Here is a 21,783-nt window from a genome sequence, read left to right as displayed (position 1 = left end):
CCTTTAGTTGATAGTTTAGGCTGAAATGTGAAACAATTGTCTTTACTGTTTCTCAGTCATGGAGTAAGTCATGTCAGTGGTACAAGGGCTGAAAAAGACCATCGCCAACATATTTTTTGTTATTCACATGCATAGTTCATACTTCAACACTGGTCTGTGAATAGGATATAATGATTCACCTATAGGATACACAAACATTTACAATTTGACCAGCAATAGTTTTCTCTTGGTAACAAGCAGCTAGTTATTATCAATTTCTTTGTGTTATCTACTGTGTATAAACAATTTTAAAACAAATAATTAACCTTTTTCTTTTGACAATGTGTCATGGAAATAAAAATATTTCAGTGGTTTTCTTCAAGTTAAATTATTAATTATTTATTTCAAATAAATAATTTTTACTTTTTAAAGAGAGTGGTCATCTACTTAGCTTTATTGCATGAAAATTTGTACTTTTCTCAGGAAAACAAAGGTAGGTCCAGATATATTTGAAACTTTTACCACAGTCATATCTTACTTCAGTACAAGTTTCCCCCCAAGGGAAAAACTTTATTAAAGGACAGGTCATTATTTATTTATATGATACTCCCACTTATGATCAGGAATGATCAATCTAGAATACAAGTATCGATTACAGAGTGAAGAATAAATTGTATTTTTCCTTTGGAATTTTAGGAGAAAACATTAGGTTATGCTATATTTTTTGCCTTATGAACTCTAAAGTTGAAACTTAACGTAGAGTTTGATCTGAATTTAAAGCCATGGCAAACTAATTACCATCAGTAGGTAAGGAAGGTGTGGGAGGAGAGAGAGAAAAAGAGAAGAGGGAATGTAATGCTAAAGAAATGGAGAAAGAGGAGAGAAAAGAGGAGGGAGTAAGAAATAGAAGGACCCTGGTTTAGTGGTATAATAGAGCTCATTTGAACTGACTCAAAAGAGCTGATTATTAAATGTTCAGTTATTTTATAAGTTGGCTATTAAACCACACATTACTAAAAATTAAAGTATATAAATACATTGTATTGAAACAAATATATACTACAAACTCATATTCCCAAATTATTTTGCTCTTTTATACAATTATCTATTCTTTAGATCATTTATGTGTATTGTATCTAAATTGTAGAAATACTGTATGTATTGGTGAACTTCTGGTATATAATGTAATGGTGTGCTTCTGGGTTTCCAGTCCCAACTCCATGATTGAGATGATAATTAAAGGCTGCTATGGCAGGAATATTTATAGAAAATGCTACAAAGCATGTTTATTAGCAAATCACTGACCTAGTTTCTGTTTTTCAACTCCCAGAACCACGTCTCATCATTCCTTACCTCACTTCATATGTATAACATTGCTTGCCAAGTATTCAAAAAAGCATCCCTTTTTGTTAGCTGAGTAAACTCTGATTCCTTGCAACTCAAATGCTTGAATAAGATAAACATAACTCTTAAAAAATGTGCACTCTTTAAATGTCAGTATTTTTTTCCTCTCTATTTCCCTCATAATGGGTGTTTTTCATGTTTATATCTATTTTATCACAGAAAAATTATTATTTTTAATTTTAATTTGTTATATATAATAACAGAATGCATTACAATTCATATCATACATATAGAGTACAATTTTTTATATCTCTGGTTGTATACAAGTAAAGTCACATCCTTCATGTCCTCGTACATGTACTCAGGGTAATGATGACCATCTCATTTCACTGTCTTCCCTATCCCTATTCCCCTTCCCTTCCCCTTCCTCCCCTTTCCACCTTTGCCCTATATAGAGTTCACTTAATCCCCCCCCCCCACCACAGCATATTATGGATCAGCATCTTTAAATCAAAGAAATCTTTCAGCATTTGGTTTTTGGGGATTGGCTAACTTCACTTAGCATTATCTTCTCCAACTCCATCCATTCATCGGCAAATGCCATGATTTTATTCTCTTTTAATACTGAATAACATTCCATTGTCTATATATACCACATTTTCTTTATCCAGTCATCTACTGAAGGGCATCTAGGTTGGTTCCATAGTTTAGCTATTGTGAATTGTGCTGCTATGAACATTAATGTGACTGTGTCCCTGTAGATTGCTGTTTTTAAGTCCTTTGGATATAGACCAAGGAGTGCGATAGCTGGGTCAAATGGTGGTTCCATTCTAAGTTTTCCAAGGATTCTCAATACTGCACAGAAAAAATATTTCTTACAAAATTGGTCAGTTAGGATTCAATTTGCTCTGCCCCCTCCCCAAGTGGATACTTTTTATTTTTTTATTGTTTGGTATTGGGGCTTGAATCCAGAGATATTTTACATTGAGCTCCCTCTCCAGCCCTTTTTATTTTATTTTTAATTTTTTTTATTGGTTGTTCAAAACCTTACAAAGCTCTTGACATATCATATTTCAAACATTAGTTTCAAGTGAGTTATTTTTGACACAGGTGCTCAATAAGTCACTTAGGGCCTCACTAAATTTCTCACTCTGGTCTATAACTTGCCAGCCTCTGCTCAGCCTCCCAAGTTGCTGGGATGTCAGATGTGCACAAATGTGCCTAGCAGATCCTCTTTTAGTACAATTAATACTGCAGATGACAATGTGAAAATAGTTTATTATTATTTTATTTCTAGATCATCAATGCTGAGCTTCAACTGCCATGATAGCTTCTTTACTTATTCCTCACATAGGGTTGATTGTTTAATTCTTGCTTCTTATCAGTAATATAACTGAACTTGAATTAAAAATTACTAGTAGCCTATGCGAGCCAGATGGCACTTACCAGAGTGCCATTTGGCTCGCATAGGCTACTAGTAATTTCTAGGTCATACTAGAGCTCGCAGATGCTCTAGTATGGCCTAGAGCATGCTCAATCCTCTAGTATTCTCACTCCTCTAGTATGAACAAAGTAATGAAAAGCATCAAGAGTTGTGGATTAGGGGGAGATAGAAAGAACAGCTATGGGAGGTAGTCAAAAATAGTACTTCTTGAAGTCTCTGATTCAATTTGCAATGAGGTAAGTACAAAAGTGGAATCAGTCACTTAAATATTTCTAGAAGGTTATCATAACAATTACATAATTTTTGACTCTATATAATTGTAAAAAATAACCTGAAGAATGAGAAATTATACCCCATTTTTGTATGATGCATCAAAATGCATTCTACTGTCATGTGTAACTAATTTGAATTTAAAAAGGGACTTTTTCCACTTTTCAAAATTTTGCTTTGCTGATAATTAAATGTTTTTATATTTTACACAAATATTGGTCCACAATGATTTTGAAATTATATTGATTATTTGAAGGTTGTATGAGCAAATATACTGCATATATACTTAATAGTCAGTTTGCAAATCAAAGTTACAGAAATTTATAAAACTGACAGGAAAATGTATATACTTTTAATATTTTAAAGCATCCAGTGGAGATTTCCAACTTGGCATTCTAAATAACAACACATGATCCTTACCTTCAGCAAATCTGTTTCTCAATTTTCCAGCTCACAGCATGACACTGGCATTCATCCAGCTGCTTAAGCTAAGATCCTACTTTTCCCCAGTCTCCCATATCCACTCCTCTCACCTAAAGCATTTCTTCATTTCTCAAGCTCCCACTGCCACAACCGATTCCAAGGCACCATCACTTTTCACCTTGGAAAATGAGACAGATAAGTGTGTCTCTATGCCTGTATTCCTATTTCCAGATCTGGCTTCATAGATATGTGTATTGTCAATAGCTCAACTGGGCTAGGCCATTAGGACAGTTTGATGAAAGAACAAAGACAGTACCCAGAATCAAATTAGGTTTGTTGAAAAATGCTTATGGGGAAGGCTCAGTGCTGACAGACTGGACATATAGTATCTCTATTTCTCATAATGCTTTGTCTTTTGTGATGCTACCTCAGAAAGTCCAGTGGCAACAGGCTGACAAATAGCTCCTTCATCCCTTACTCATGGTGCTTTGTCAGAAAATATCACTTCCATCCCTCATGAGGCCTGATTGCCTGGTAGCTGGTTGGAAGACTGGCACTTATTCTCCCCGTGATACCTTCAGTTTGGCACCAGTTACCTCAGGGAGAGGGATTTTATAAGTGAGGCTACCTAAGCAGTGATATCCCTAGTTTAGCTTGCTTCGTCCTCTAGTATGACAAGCATCCCAAGGCTCTTGGTGTGCTAGATAACACTATCTTGTCCTAACTCCCAGCATACATGAGAGAAAACCAGTGTCCTTTGAGATAATATTTATCCAGGCATTCCAGTCCAGACTTGCTCTCATTGTTCCCTTGACTGATCTAGATTTTGGGGAATGGAGAGGAGCATTTCAGGGACATAATGTTTTATTGTACTCCTTTTTCCTAAGGTTATTTTAGTTTGAAGAGAAAAATCAGTAGAGGAAAAGTTCATTTGGGAGACTATGGCTGATTCCATTCCTTGAGGCCTGAGGTGTGGGACAGAACATCATGGCCGAAGTGTGGGTTGGAGGAAAGTGGCTGAGGACATGAAGCATACCTGGAATCAGAGAGAGAGCTTTCCTCACCAGGACAAAATATAAACTCCAAGGGCACACCCCCAGCGACCCACCTCCTCCAGTCACACCCTGTCTACAGTTAGAGCCCAGTTAATCCCCATCAGGGGATTAATTCACTAATAGGGTTAAGACTCTCATAACCATGATGTCTCACACAAAATGGCCCCCGAGTTGAATTAGTGCTTTGTTGTCACCATTGTGAAATTCTTGAACAGAGGATCTTATATTTTCATTCTGCTTTATGCTCAGCAGACTAAAAATAATTTTCTTTTTCCAGGGCCTCACACATGCTAGGTGAGTGCTCTACCACTGAGCTATATCTGTAACCTGAGTCAAACTCACTTTTAAGCTATATATTGAGTCAGGCATTCTCTCCTACTTAAAACTCTTTATTCTCCGACTCCCTGTTAAAATAAAATTTGCACTCCTAAGTTTTGTCTTAGAGACCCTACTTTATTTGGCTCCTACCTCTGTCCTGATGTTTACCTTCTCATTTCTGCCATTTTGACCTTCTTTATGCTCTCTCTACACATTGAACTCTTTTCTCAGGTGCTATGGATTGACATGTGTTCCACCCACATTTATCTGGTGAAACCCTAATAACCAATGTAGCTGTATATGGATATGGGGTGTTTTGGATATAGAGTCAAAAGAGGCCACAAGGGTGGAGTCCTGATCTGATAGGATTAGTGACCTTACAAGAATGGAGGAGAGAGCAGAGGCTATGTGAGCACAGAACAGGAAGGCAGCAGCGTTTACCAGCCAGGAAAGAGACCTCATGAAACCCCTATCCTGGCAGCACCCAGATCTCAGATTTCCTGCCTCCCAAACTGAGAGAAAACGAATTTCTGTTGATGAAGCCATCCATTCTTTCATAATTTATTATGGCAGCCCAAGCTAAGACACAAAGTCTTGTTCATGCTTCCTAAATCTTAGTTTGGGAAACCATTCTTAGAGCTCATTTATTTTTCTAAAATAATTTCTCTTATTTCTGAAACAATTCACATCTTATCTCCAGTATCACCTCCTCATTGTGGCATTGCCAAAAGAGCACTCTTAATCTCTTTTGTGGGATGTTCTGTAGTATGTATATTTGATAATTACATAAATTTTTACTCAATTTCATTCTGTCTTAGCCATCCCATTTCATCTTGACTTCACCTAATGTCATATTTCTGAGGACAATAATGTCATTTGCTAGTGTGCAATGGTAACCTCTGTGCTTAGAACAGTGCACAGAATGTGGTAATTTCTCACTAATTACTTCTTGAACAATGAAGGGAAGGATTAAAGCATGTTATATTAGTTTTAGAGATAAAGAATGAACTTGACTTAGTGTCCAATGTTTGTGAATATTCATTCCATAAAAATGTCATAAAATTGTTCATATAGTCAAAATATTAAGAAGGAAACTGGAAAATACAGTGTAGATACCTTTTGTTCTATCTAATCTAGAGATACTATTTATCAACAAAGAATGTAGTTTTAAAATTATAATTCTGATCTCATTCATTTATCCAACACTATCAGAAGCTTTATTTATTTTACTCTGAACAGAGAGTCATTCCTCTCCCCTCCTTCTTTTATTATGTGTGAACATCTGGGAGCAATATAAATCAGAGATAATACACAAGTGTTTATGCTTTGAGTATTTCCCATGATGAGTAATCTATTGTTACTTTTATGAACACACTTGTGCAATGACAAAATGTGATTAAAATACAGCAATGTTCCAAGAATATGTCATTAATAACATACTCTCTCATGTCATCAGCACATTTTCACTGAGCTGGCCACACCTCAGAAAGGGTGTAGGCTAGAATATGTTCTAATGTTCTGCGATCAGAGCACTATCTTTGAAAATAAAAACCAGTGTTTTCCAACTGATATGTCACAAAAATCAGTGGAATGCCTGAACAGGAAAATCAGTTGTGGCCAACTAATCCTAAGCATTCCTTTTCTAGCCAATGTTCACTCCAGTCTTTGCCTCCATCTTTACTTGGCATTCTCTGTGTTTCTGTGTGTCCTTTTCTTTTCTCATAAAACCGGTTTTTGGATTTGGGGCTTACCCTAATCCAAAATAACCTCCTTTCATTTTAATTTTCCAGAAGTTCCTTGTGGACATGAAATTTTGGAGGACACTATTCAATTTAATATATTCCCTGCATAGCCTAGCCCCTCTTATGAAGCATCTATTTTTTTTCTCATTCCTTCTGTCAGTGGGGCAAAAGGAAGTCAACTACCTCTTTAGTTCGAGTATTGCTTGTTGATTATTATCATTGTGTTACATCAGGCCAATGGCTTCTCTTTTTATTCCTCTGTCTTTCACTTTTAATACTATCCTTTCACATTTTGGCCATCCATTGACATTTAATATATTCTTTCAGTTTCACCAGTTCTGAGTACCTTGTCCAGAATTTTCTTTCATCCTTCTTTTCTGTCACTAACAACAGACTGTCCATATCAGTATTAATTAACTCTTTGATGCTCTAACTTCATGTTGTTCCAGGAGGAATCCAAGAATCTCTATTTCCTCCATACCTCAATGATTTTACATGCAGGCTCTGCATTACACACAAAATGGAGCTTCTGCCAGGACCAAAACCTCCAAATTCTGACTTGAATCTTCAATCTGGTTACCTTTGATGTCTCTTCATTCCTATGGTTTTTATTCACAGTATGGCATCTAATTCTTATTTTTACTCCAGTACACCAGCTTGCATATTTGTTTATTGACTCCTTTACTTTCTTATTTTGGAATCTGTACCCAGGCACTTGAGGAAACTTTTGTCTTTCCTGTATATGAGAGTTTGGCTAAAGCATTTAACTTACTAAAGCTATCATGGAGGTAAAAGGATTGAATTATGAAATACAGAGTCAAATTTAATTGAATTCAACTTCCAACCATTTCCTCTCTAATTCTTCTAACTCTTGCTGGTCTTTTTACTCTTGTGCAAATAAAGGGATCAAATTATTGTACACAGCTTTTGTATTTCTAAACATAAATGTATTTCTGAAATTATTTCTACTTCTATTATGTAGGAGACTGCTTTTTTAAAGAATGAAAATAGTGATCTTAGCAAAAGGTACTAGTACCATTAAAGCTTCCCAAGTCTGTGTGTTTATGGCATTTATAGTATATATATCAGAGATATATAAGAGAGTGATTAATAAATTAAGTCAACTCTTTGGGTTTCTTATGACTTCTGCCAGCATACTTCATTCTGAGTCCTAATTTTGCCTAACATAAGCAATTAACTTAATCTTATAATTTAACTGATTTCTTTTGTGTTAACACTTTTTGAATTATATATCACAATATATAATAAAGTACAGTAAAATTTTCTAATGCTGAAGTGGATTCTCAACTCCTTCAACTCTTTTGCTCTTTCACAAATTTGCAGAATGAACTGACTTTTGATTATATTCAGGTTAACATTCAACACTGCTCTATATAATAATACTGCATGCATTAAAGTGTTTTAGCAACAATACTTGTAGCTATAACAAAAACAATAATAACAACAAAAATAACTTTACTAAGACATCATTCAAACATGTACTAAGAGTTTTACATATCATTAAACAAGCACAAAAAAGGACACTGTGGAATGGTCAGTATTTTTCCAGTTATACAAACAAGGAAATATGTACAAGGAAGTTAATTGCTCCAGATCATTAATGAATTAAAAACTCATCTTTGAACCCTAGTTTGCCTGATTACAAAGTCCTGTGTCTTGAAGTCACAGTCCTTGTATACTGCAATCACAGTACCTCACCATAATTTAAACCTACACTGAATTTTAATAACAACGGTGTTAAATTATAATCAGTAGGTCTTGGAAAATTCTGTACTGGAGCCCCTGAGGGATGCATGCTTATCTTCTGCTTTGGAAGCCAAGTGCTTAGGAATTTGATCTCATGCTTTTTGTCTTCAAAGGAAGATAAACATAGCCTGGTTCATGACTGAGATGGGATCTTCTTGGTTCATGTTAGAATTTTCAATTAAAACTATAATTTTAAACAGATTAAATTAAATCTTCTAAGATCATCAATAATCTCAATTGTGAAATCTAATTATCAAATGTAATATTTACTTATAGAGTTTTTGTGCAAATAGCTAACAGTAACATAGTGAAGGCACTATAGCATATTCCTCTTCTGTGTCTCCATGTTAATAATACCAGAGAAAAGATCCATTTTTTCTTTAAAACATTTTCCCCCATCTATACTGTGAACCACTTATTAAGAGGTATTCTGTCTAAATTGTCTCATAAACCTCAAGTTGTAACATAAAATAAATATTGCTGCTCAGTAGAAATAAATTTTAGAGGAAGAGGTAAAAAAGGTGTAACAATCTGATCATTACTAGTGGACTTTATAAGACACATTTATTTATTGTTGGAGAAATGCCAGTGTTTGCTCCATTAAACTCCAAACTTCTAAGCAAAATCTGGAGAGGAGAACTTTGTTAACTGAATAGAAACCTATTTATTTCAGAAAGTGGTCCTTATAAACTAAGGCTAATTTTTTTTTAGTTCAACAGAGAAAGGCTCAGGAAGAAAAATGATTAAAGAACAATTAGTTGTGAATTCTACTACAATATAAGTTTTATAATTATCATTGTGAATAGATTTAGCTTGAAAACATGTTCTATTTTTCTCCAAATCCTGTTACCAGGGATGATTTGTCTTAAAATTTCATATTTACTTTTGGCCACCTGAAAGTTCATATAAAAACTCCCCTCCATCTTCCTTTGTACTCAATTTATAAAATATGAAAATTATTTTTCTTTCAAATGAATAAAAATTCTCCCCAGAAATATCTCAAATATTTTGTTTAGATTTTGTGCCTGGTAACATTTAATTGAAAATTCTTTTTTTCCACAACTAGAAATGTTAAAACATTCTTTGTCAGATTATTCTTTCATGGAATTTGATTATCAGAATATATTGAACTTTTAAAAGATTTTTAATAAAATATTTCTTTTATGAGAAGTAATTTTGAGTATAATTTAACACCCACTTACCTCTCAAAAAAGAATCAAAGGCATTTAGGATCATCATTAAAATACTCATCTTAAAATATGACTAATTAGTTTAACATTGTGTTTCAGGTTTTCCTTTAAATGACTCTGGGAAAGACTTTAATTGTTCATTTTCCATCCAAGTGAACTGTGAAAACAATGTAAGACTGGCAGTGGATATAATAAAATCATTTAGTTGTTAATTTGACCTGACTGCTGATAAGGAAGAGGAAGTATATTTTTATTGTTGTTGTATTTTTCTTTATCACTAGGACTACAGTTATATTTTAAAAAAAAAATTCCTTGAAAAGATACAAAGCTTTTATTGCTTAGCTTTTTGAAAGATAATTTAATTGTGGTCTTGAACCTTATGAAATTGTCAGATACTAAGTACCAAGATCTTTTCAGGGAAGGGTTGAAACCAGGGTCATTGAACCACCTTTCTCCCTCTGCAGAATAAGGGGTGGATCCTAGGAGCCTTTCCCTAGAGGAGCTCTGACTGCCCTTAGTCTTGGCTTCCCAGAGGTAACCTGCTTTCTTGTCAAATTGTAACCTCGTCATTATCTGTTGGTTGCTCCTCAGATTCTCTTAAAAGACTCTGTCTCTTGAGAACAAACTTTCAGATTATGGGATGTTCTATTCTTTTATAAATTGCAACCCTGGGCCTGATGATTATTCTTCTATAAGAGTGCATAGTAAAATTAGACCTTTATACTCAGCTCCTTCTTCCCTGTTCACAAAGCCAAATCCCCGCAAAATATAAAATACATGAAAGAGACCCATGGTGATAGGCAGATCCACCCTTCTCTCCACACAACTTGAATTGTTCTCAGTCTGCCCATAGGGCCTGCTGGCTCCTTTGGGCACACTAGGCTCAGATCTGGGAAGCCCAGGGTTTGCTAATATTTATTTTAGACACATAGATGAAATTCACTCTCCTCCTCCAGGGAATGTTCTTAAAAAAAACCAAAGTTGACAGCTACAAAAGTAAAAAATAAAAAATAAAAATAAGAGAGAGAGAGATGAAATTCTCATATGGATTAGATTTAATGGAAATATTAGATTCCTCTATTATGACAAAAATAATTAATTCATGGGTTCTAATAATTTTAACTATATAAGGTAACATTGAATGAAGTAGGGCTTTATTCTTGTTATGTTTTGAGCAAATAAAAATACTTAATGACATGTAAGTTTTCATACCTTATGCAAATAAAATCAATCTTTTGTGAATCATATAAGGTGGGGACACATATACACAAGCACATTTAATTGTAAGCTCAATACAGTGGTAAGTAGGAAAAATTTGTTAAACCTCTATTGTCATTCCCTTTATCTGCAAAATGGAATCATAGCTACTTAGGAGAAATAGCACATGTAATTCAGTTATTACTCTGCTAGCACATTGTAAAGGCTTTGTCAATGTTTACTAATACTATTACAAACAAGTACAAAAGATATTGAGCAAAATGAAAGCTGAAGAATGAGAGATCTTAGTCAAGAAAAGCTTCTGAAGGGGAAAGGGAAGCTGAGACTAAACTCTGTAATTGCCAAATATATAAGAAACACTGGGATGCCATTGACTGGAGATTGTGACCTTTTCCCATCATGCTTCCACACAGAAAGGTGCTATTCTATCCTGGATCAGTGCATCATAAAGAAAGGAAAGAAATCCATGGCTATTAACCTCTGAAGATTGAAATTAATTATAAGAAACTTCGAGTTTCCTGATAAAAAAATAAGGAATTGTTTTCTACTTAGTCTTTTAGGTGGGAAATTGATTGCTTAAGTTTGAAGTTGTAAGATTGAATTAATTTATGATGGAGTATGGGGAACACTAATAGAAACAAAAGGGTTAACAAATTTTACAGGGAAGGTTTTTTTTTAATATCAATACATTAATTTTGCATATTACTTAATTTTTATTGAAATTCCTTATAATAAGAAAAGAAACAATATATGCTTATCTTGGTGGGAATATAGAATTTCCTGATTATGAGTATTTTTAAAAATCCCATTTCTGGTTTCAGACATTTTTCTTGTTGTGCATTGAAGGTAACAAATTCCATGTAACTAGAAATTTTAATGCCATTTGGATCACTTATATAAAGTGCTACAAAAAATTCTAAAATTGAGTAGAATGATTGGTTATAATAACTTATTATTGAGTCAAAATTATACTCTGTTCATAGATTAAGCTTGATGGGATTTTATGATCTAGCAGATGGATAATTATCCTCAATTGTCTATGTATAATACATTATCTCTTCAAAATTTGTGCTCATAATTAATGACATAAAATTTCCATTTCAATAATTGATGCCTCGTATCACAGTTATCAGTTGTTATCATTGCATGGGTCAGATGTTCAGCTTTTGTTTGGGAATTTACACACACTAGGAATTTCAGGTTCATGGGGACCAGGTTATACTCTCAGAATCAGTTCATGAAGTCATGTTTTTGATCACATATTTCATTTGCAGTTTTAATATTGAAATATACTATATCTTTTCTAACATTTGCTTTTAGATTTTTCATTTTAAGTGATTTTACAATGACTAAGACACTTAAATTAGAAATGTAAAGATTTTCTATTTCTACCAAAAGGAAGGTAATAAAACTCTTTGTACTGAGAGTCTGTGCTGATTTAACCACTTGTCCTAAATGATACAGGCAGCTATGACTCAAGACAGAAAAACGGTTGTCACAATCCATCTCCCCTCAGTCTCTGAACTCCTCTTCTTGACTTTTGAAATTCCTTCCACACATTTATCACTTCAGTATTATCTAGTTCATTCATGCAAGTTAATTGTATCTCCCTGTGTAGATTTTAGCTTCTTAAAAACAAGTTTTTTATTTTTCTTATATTCATTCTTATTTCTATTATTTTCATTTTTTGTACATGTTTTCTCTCTTTCTGCATTCACAATAAAATGGCAAAGCATTTAACATTTTTAAAATTTAACCCATATTTGGTTAGATTATTATTTATTCTGATTGCCTGGATATGTGTTTTTTTATTATAATGATTTCTCTTCTGGCAAAATGATAATAGATTGAACACATAAATAATCAGAGGATATAAAAATTTGCTGATTAATTTATGATATTTCCTGTTATTTATATTTAACCTGTAGGTAGTATATTTTGAATGCTGTTCAATTTCATCAAATTCTATTTGTTTTATTGCTATCTTATATGCTAAAATAATTGAAAATAAATGCTTTCATAAAATCATGATGCTAGAATAGAACTCAACAGTTTTATATATAAATACACATTAAAAGATAGTATGTGTAAATATGTTTATGTAGATTTATAAAAGTATCTGTCATATTTGACAAACAATATCATGTTTTATAGTTTTTTTTAGAACTCTAGTAAAAACATATCAAATTTAAAGCCTATTCCACTGGAAATTCTTACATTTCTTTAAAAAGACTGAATCAATTCAATAAGTAGGACCTGTAGATGTGATGGTAGACTATTTGAGATATATCAATACAAGGTTAAACTATCTGGTTCCTGAAAAAAAAATCCTTTTGAAATGAAGACAATAGAACACATGTGAAAATAATTTCATTGTGCTTTCCCTTGACAACTGAGTTTTATCCATGTAAATTTACTGTAAGATACATTGTAAAATCTGTCTTGCAACACAGTTCATTGCGTCATGAATGTCCTGTGATACTGAAAAAGTTACCAGATTTCTCAAATATCAAGTTCAAGTTTTTAATCTACAAAACGGAAGTAATAAAGATCCAGCTGACATCATTTTTCGTAATGATGACCACCAAATGATTCCAGTTCTCTTTCATGTTTGATGTTAGAATTATACTTTCCAATTCCCTTTGTGTTAGGTGGGACTTGTATTTTGCTTTGGTTAGTAGCAGATAAGTAGAAATGATGTGTGACACTTCCATTTGAAAGCCTGAAGAGCTGTACGTGAATTGCCACAGTCTCTTTCCCTCTGCTATGGAGACAACCAGCATTCCAGATGGTGTCTCCTCCATCAACCTGGATCTAAGGGTCAGAACAATGGGAAGACAGCCCCAACCAAATAGCAATGAATGTGAGAGAGGGAGAAACGAATTTTTGTTGGTTTAAATCACCAATAATTGGGAGTTCCTACTTAATGTGACCTAAGCTGTGGTCTATTTTAGAAAATGATCCATGTGCTGCTGAGAAGAAAGTATACTCAGTTATTAATGAATTATTCTGTATATTTCCATTAAGTCTAAACCTTTAATTGTATTTTTTGTTCTATCCCTTCTTTGTTTAATTTTTGTTTGCATGATCTATACAGTGATAAGAGACACATTAAACTCACCCACTGTTATTGTGTTGTGGTCTGTTTGATTCTCAAAATTGAAAAGTATTTGTCTGATGTACATAGATGCTCCATTTTTAGGGGCCTAAATATTTATGTCTATTATGTCTTGTTGATGTACAATTCCTTTAAGCAATATGTAATGTCTTCTTTGTCACTTCTGATTAATTTTGGCTTAAAGTCCAATTTATCTGGTATGAGGATAGAAATTCCTGCTTGTTTATATGATCCATGTGAATGATATGGGTTTTTTTCCTGTCCTTTTACCTTCAGTCTGTGGATATCTTTGCCTACCAGGTGAGTTTCTTAGAGACAACATATTGTTGGGTCTTGTTCTTTAATCCAATCCTCCAGTCTATGTCTTTTCCTTGATGAGTTTAGGCCATTTACATTTCATGTTATTACTGAGAATTTTTTATTCCCTTTTATTTGGATTTATTTCTGGTTTTTAATTTGAATTAGTTTCTCCTTTGATTGGCTATTCTTCTAGTGTAGTTCCTACTTTTGCTGGTTTTCAATTTTTTCTTCAAGAAATATTTATTAAGTATGTTTTATAGTGCATGCTTCTAGTTATGAGTTCCATTAACTTTTGTTTATTGTGGAAGGCTTTTATTTCATCATCAAATTGGAAGCTTAATTTTTCCAGGTATGGTATTCATGGTTGGCATTCATTTTCGTTTGTGTTTTTTTTTATTGTTGGTTGTTCAAAATATTACATCTTTCTTGATATATCATATTTCACAGTTTGATTCAAAAGGGTTATGAACTCCCATTTTTACCCCGTATACAGATTACTGAATCACATCAGTTACATCAATTACATTTCCATTGATTTACATATTGCCATTCTAGTGTCTGATGAATTCTGCTCTCTATCCTATCCTCTACTATCCCCCCTCCCCTCCCTCCCCTCCCTTCTTCTCTCTCAACCCCCTCTATTGTAAAACATTTCTTCCACTTGTATTATTCTTCCCTTACCCATCACTTCCTCTTGTATGTAATTTTGTATAACCCTGAGGATCACCTTTCCTTTCCATGCAATTTCCCTTCTCTCTCCCTTTCCCTCCCCCCTCATCCCTATTTAATGTTAATCTTCTTCTCCTGCTCTTCGTCCCTACTCTGTCCTTAGTTACTCCCCTTATATCAAAGAAGTCATTTGGCATTTGTTTTTTAAGGATTGGCTAGCTTCACTTAGCATAATCTGCTCTAATGCCATCCATTTCCCTCCAAATTCTATGATTTTGTCGTTTCTTAATGCAGAGTAATACTCCATTGTGTATAAATGCCACATTTTTTTTAATCCATTCATCTATTGAAGGGCATCGAGGTTGGTTCCACAATCTTGCTGTCGTGAATTGTGCTGCTATGAACATCGATGTAGCAGTGTCCCTGTAGCATGCTCTTATTAGCTCTTTAGGGAATAGACCGAGAAGGGGAATAGCTGGGTCAAATGGTGGTTCCATTCCCAGCTTTCCAAGAAATCTCCATACTGCTTTCCAAATTGGCTGCACCAATTTGCAGTCCCACCAACAATGAACCAGTGTACCCTTTTCCCCACATCCTCTCCAGCACTTGTTGTTGTTTGACTTCCTAATGGCTGCCAATCTTACTGGAGTGAGATGGTATCTTAGGGTGGTTTTGATTTGCATTTCTCTGATTGCTAGCGATGTTGAGCATTTTTTCATGTACTTATTGATTGATTGTATGTCCTCCTCTGAGAAGTGTCTGTTCAGGTCCTTGGCCCATTTGTTGATTGGGTTATTTGTTGTCTTTTTGTCTAATTTTTTGAGTTCTTTGTATACTCTGGATATTAGGGCTCTATCTGAAGTGTGAGGAGTAAAGATTTGTTCCCAGGACGTAGGCTCCCTATTTACCTCTCTTATTGTTTCTTTTGCTGAGAAAAAACTTTTAGTTTGAGTAAGTCCCATTTGTTAATTCTAGTTGTTAACTCTTGCGCTATGGGTATCCTATTGAGGAATTTGGAGCCCGACCCCACAGTATGTAGATCATAGCCAACTTTTTCTTCTATCAGACGCCGTGTCTCTGATTTGATATCAAGCTCCTTGATCCATTTTGAGTTAACTTTTGTGCATGGCGAGAGATAGGGATTCAGATTCATTTTGATGCAAATGGATTTCCAGTTTTCCCAGCACCATTTGTTGAAGATGCTATCCTTCCTCCATTGCATGCTTTTAGCCCCTTTATCGAATATAAGATAGTTGTAGTTTTGTGGATTGGTTACTGTGTCCTCTATTCTGTACCATTGGTCCACCCGCCTGTTTTGGTACCAGTACCATGCTGTTTTTGTTACTATTGCTCTGTAGTATAGTTTGAAGTCTGGTATCGCTATACCGCCTGATTCACACTTCCTGCTTAGCATTGTTTTTGCTATTCTGGGTCTTTTATTATTCCATATGAATTTCATGATTGTTTTATCTATTTCTACAAGAAATGCTGTTGGGATTTTGATTGGCATTGCATTGAACTTATAGAGAACTTTTGGTAATATCGCCATTTTGATGTTAGTTCGGCCTATCCATGAACAGGGTATATTTTTCCATCTTCTAAGGTCTTCTTCTATATCTTTCTTTGGGGTTCTGTAGTTTTCATTGTATAAGTCTTTCACCTCTTTTGTTAGGTTGATTCCCAAGTATTTTATTTTTTGGGGGGATATTGTGAATGGAGTAGTTGTCCTCATTTCCGTTTCAGAGGATTTGTCGCTGATATACAGGAATGCATTTGATTTATGCGTGTTGATCTTATATCCTGCCACTTTGCTGAATTCATTTATTAGCTCTAATAGTTTCTTTGTAGACCCTTTTGGATCTGCTAGGTAAAGAATTATGTCATCTGCAAATAGTGATAATTTAAGTTCTTCTTTTCCTAATTTTATGTCTTTAATTTCTTTCGTCTGTCTAATTGCTCTGGCCAGTGTTTTGAGGACTATGTTGAACAGAAGTGGTGAGAGAGGGCATCCCTGTCTTGTACCAGATCTTAGAGGGAATGCCTTCAATTTTTCTCCATTCAGAATGATGCTGGCCTGTGGCTTATCGTAGATTGCTTTTACAATGTTGAGGTATGATCCTGTTATCCCTAATTTTTCTAGAGTTTTGAACATAAAGGGATGCTGTACTTTGTCGAATGCTTTTTCTGCATCTATCGAGATGATCATATGGTTCTTATTTTTAAGTCTATTGATGTGGTGTATAACATTTATTGATTTCCGTATATTGAACCAGCCTTGCATCCCAGGGATGAATCCTACTTGATCATAGTGTATGATTTTTTTGATATGTTTTTGAATCCGATTCGCCAGAATTTTATTGAGGATTTTTGCGTCTAGGTTCATTAGAGATACTGGTCTGTAGTTTTCTTTCTTTGAAGTGTCTTTGTCTGATTTAGGCATCAGGGTGATGTTGGCCTCGTAGAATGAATTTGGAAGTTCTCCTTCTTTTTCTATTTCCTGAAATAGTTTGAAAAGTATTGGTGTTAGTTCCTCTTTAAAGGTTTTGTAAAACTCTGCTGTATACCCATCCAGTCCTGGGCTTTTCTTAGTTGGTAGTCTTTTGATGGTTTCTTCTATTTCCTCTATTGTTATTGGTCTGTTTAGGTTGTCTATATCCTCCTGACTCAATCTGGGCAGATCATAAGACTTAAGAAATTTATCTATGCCTTCACTATCTTCTATTTTATTGGAGTATAAGGATTCAAAATAATTTCTGATTATATTCTGTATTTCTGAAGTGTCTGTTGTGATATTGCCTTTTTCATCCCGTATGCTAGTAATTTGGGTTCTCTCTCTTCTTCTCTTCGTTAGCATGGCTAAGGGTCTGTTGATTTTATTTATTTTTTCAAAGAACCAACTTTTAGTTTTGTCAATTTTTTCAATTGTTTCTTTTGTTTCGATTTCATTAATTTCAACTCTGATTTTAATTATTTCTTGCCTTCTACTTTTTTTGCTGTTGTTTTGCTCTTCTTTTCTTAGGATTTTGAGATGGAGTATGAGATCGTTTATTTGTTGGTTTTTTCTTTTTTTAAGGAATGAACTCCAAGCAATGAATTTTCCTCTTAGAACTGCTTTCAATGTGTCCCATAGATTCCGATATGTTGTGTCTGTGTTTTCATTTAATTCTAAGAAGTTTTTAATTTCCTCCTTGATGTTTTCTAAAACCCATTGATCATTCAGTAACCTATTGTTCATTCTCCAAGTGATGCTTGATTTTTCCTTCCTTCTTTTATCATTGATTTTCAGTTTCATTCCATTATGATCAGATAAGATGCATGGTATTATCTCTACTCCTTTATATTGTCTAAGAGTTGCCCTGTGACATAATATATGGTCTATTTTTGAGAAGGTTCCATGTGCTGCTGAGAAAAAAGTGTAACTACTTGATGTTGGGTGGTATAGTCTTTATATGTCAATTAAGTCTAGGTTATTAATTGTGTTATTGAGTTCTATAGTTTCCTTATTTAACTTTTGTTTGGAAGATCTGTCCAGTGGTGAGAGAGGTGTGTTGAAGTCTCCCATGATTATTGTATGGTGGTCTATTAGACTCTTGAACTTGAGAAGAGTTTGCTTGATGAACATAGCTGCACCGTTATTTGGGGCATATATATTTATGATTGTTACGTCTTGTTGGTGTTGGTTCCCTTGAGCAGTATGACGTGTCCTTCTTTATCCCTTTTGATTAACTTTGGCTTGAAATCTATTTTATTAGATATGAGTATGGACACTCCTGCTTGTTTCCGCAGTCCATATGAGTGATATGATTTTTCCCAACCTTTCACTTTCAGTCTATGTATATCTTTTTCTATCAGATGCGTCTCCTGTAGGCAGCATATTGTTGGGTCTTGTTTTGTGATCCATTCTACTAGCCCGTGTCTCTTAATTGGTGAGTTTAAGCCATTAACATTTAGGGTTATTATTGAGATATGGTTTGTTCTTCCAGCCATATTTTTTTATTAATGTTACTAAACCTGGTTTGTTTTCCTCTTTGATTACTTTCCCCCCTTTACTGTCCTACCTCCCATTGTTGGTTTTCAATGTTATTTTCCATTTCCTCTTCCTGTAATGTTTTGCCAAGGATTTTTTGAAGAGATGGTTTTCTAGCTGCAAATTCTTTTAACTTTTGTTTATCGTGGAAGGTTTTAATTTCATCTTCCATCCTGAAGCTTAATTTCACCGGATACACGATTCTTGGTTGGAACCCATTTTCTTTCAGTGTTTGAAATATGTTATTCCAGGATCTTCTAGCTTTCAGAGTCTGTGTTGAGAGATCAGCTGTTATCCTGATTGGTTTACCCCTAAATGTAATCTGCTTCCTTTCTCTTGTAGCTTTCAAAATTCTCTCCTAATAATGTATGTTGGACATCTTCATTATAATGTGTCTAGGTGTGGATCTCTTATGATTTCGCACATTCGGCGTCCTGTAGGCTTCTAGGATTTGGGATTCTGTCTCATTCTTCAAGTCTGGGAAGTTTTCTCGTATTATTTCACTGAATAGATTGTTTATTCCTTTGGTTTGGAGCTCTGTGCCTTCCTGTATCCCAATGACTCTTAAGTTTGGTCTTTTAATGTTATCCCATAATTCCTGGATGTTCTGTTCATGGTTTCATAGCAGACTTGCTGAGTTGTCTATGTTCTTTTCAAGTTGAAATACTTTGTCTTCATTGTCTGATGTTCTATCTTCTAAGTGATCTACTCTGCTGGTAGTATTCTCAATTGAGTTTTTAAGTTGGTTTATTGCTTCCTGCATTTCTAGGATTTCTATTTGTTTGTTTTTTATTACCTCTATCTCCCTGTGAAATTGATCTTTTACTTCCTGGATTTGTTTATGTAGTTCCTTGTCAATTTGATCTTTCATTGTCTGATTTTGCTATCACATGTCTTCCTTGAGACTCCAGATCATCTGTAGCATGTATATCCTTAACTCTTTCTCTGACATTCCCTCTGTTGCAGCTATTACCTCTTCTAAAGTTGAGTTGACCTGCATTGCTTGTGGTCCTTTCTTTCCTTGTCTTTTCATACTGCTCGCGTTTCTTTCTGCTTGGTGAAACTGTTGTGTTTTTGAAATCTTCCCCCTAATTATTTACATTGCTCTTGTATAGTTGAAAAATCTCCCTTGCAGTGTGGGTAGTGGCTGTGCTCCTCCTCTAATTGGGGTGATCTGTCTACCGTGCTGGCGGGCCGCTAGGCCTGCTCTGCCAGTCGTTCACAGGTCTGCCCACCCTGCGGGCGCGGGTGGCGGCTCTGCTCTGCCCCCACTCCAATTGTGGTAACGTGACTACCACCCCCTCGGGTCGTTTGGCCTGATCCGGATGCTGGCGGCTGCTCTGCTCTGCTCCTACTCCAGTTGGTGTGACGTGTCTCCCATGCTGGCAGGCCTCTAGGCCTGTTCCGCTGGTGGGTCTCAGGTCTGCCTGACTCTGGCAGTAGGGGGAGTTGGGGGTCGAGAGTCCTTTGGTCCTCATGGTCACGCCCACGGAGAGATTTTGAAGTTTCCCAATTGTTCGCCAGGTGGGCGGGGCTGTTAGCAGAGCCCGGAGGGCATGGCCATGCCGGGGGCCGCCTGAAGAGCGGGGCAGCTGCGGCTGCGTGGCTAAGATCCGGGCGTGTGGTGTGGCTGTTCGCAGAGCGAGAGCAGGGCCAACCGGGAGAGCTGGGATGGCAGGGGCGTCTGCCGGTTTGGGCAGCCACTCCACTCCGGGCTGACGCCGCTTGCAGAAGCTGTTGGTGGCCGCGGGATTGGACCTCTGCGCCCGCAAGGGGGGCCACCTGTAGAGCTGGGCAGTTGTGGCCGCTTGGTTAATAGCCGGGCGGGTGTGGCAGCCGCTTGCAGGGTGGGTGTGGCGGCTGCTCACGGGCCTCCCGTGAGAACCCGGTTGGCGGGGCCGTCTGACGGTTCGGGTGGGGCGGGCCAAGCAGCTCGGGTGCCGGCCGCTTGCAAAAGCAGCTGCTGGCTGCAGGACTTGACTTCTGCACCCGCCGCGGGATCGCTTGTAGAGCCGGGTAGCTGTGGCTGCGTGGTTAAGAACTGGGCGGGTGGGGCGGCCCCTCGCAGAACGAGAGCTGGGCCTCCCGGGAGAGCCGCTTGCAGGAGCGGCTGATGGCTGCGGGACTAGACCTCTGTGCCCGCGTGGCCGGCCAAGATCCACTTCTCTGGGACAAACTGTCACTTCCAATAAACCTACCAGTTCACGGCAGCTCTCCTCTTAAGGGAATTTTGCTAGAAGTTTCTCCGTAGGTAGGCTGCAGCTGATCGAATGGGTCTTTCTGATCCCGTTAAAGTGGAGACATTGGAATCGCTGCTTCCTTGCCGGCCGCCATGTTGGATTCCCCTGGCATTCATTTTCTTTCAGAGCTTGGTACATATTATTCTAAGACCTCCTAGTTTTTAGGGTCTGGGTTGAAATACCAGCTCAGATCTGGATTTGTTTCCTTTTAAATGTGTCTGGTAATTTTTCTCTAGAATCCTTTAAAATTTTATCTTTATTCTGCATGTTGGGCATTTTCATAATAATATTCCTTGGTGTAGGTCTGTTGTAATTTTGTATATTTGGAGTCTTGTAAGTCTTCTCTCTTTGATTTTCAATTTCAATATTAAGATTTGGGAAATTTTCTGATATTATTTCATTGAAAAATTTGTGTATTTCTTTGGTTTGTATTTCTGAACCTTCATCTATCCTAACAAATCTTACCTTTGGTCTTTTCATGTTATCCCATATTTCTTGAAAGTTCTGTTCATGATCTCTTAACATCTTTTCTCCATGGTGATCAACTTTATTTTCATGCTTATATGTTTTGTCTTTGTTGCCTGAAAGTTTATCCTCCAATAGTCTAGTCTACTGGACCACTTGAGTTCATTGAGTTTGAATTTGATTTACTGATTCCTTAATTTTGAGAATTTCCAAT

At 36.0% G+C, this 21,783-nt stretch overlaps 1 pseudogene; it reads right to left on the bottom strand.

The window, feature by feature from the left end:
- LOC101960091 (developmentally-regulated GTP-binding protein 1-like) overlaps window positions 1-21,783 on the bottom strand; it is a 35,524-nt pseudogene that overhangs the window by 11,998 nt on the left and 1,743 nt on the right.

Source organism: Ictidomys tridecemlineatus, chromosome 6 (genome assembly GCF_052094955.1).
Source record: "Ictidomys tridecemlineatus isolate mIctTri1 chromosome 6, mIctTri1.hap1, whole genome shotgun sequence".
NCBI lineage: Eukaryota > Metazoa > Chordata > Mammalia > Rodentia > Sciuridae > Ictidomys > Ictidomys tridecemlineatus.
This window is presented reverse-complemented; position numbering and strand designations above follow the sequence as displayed.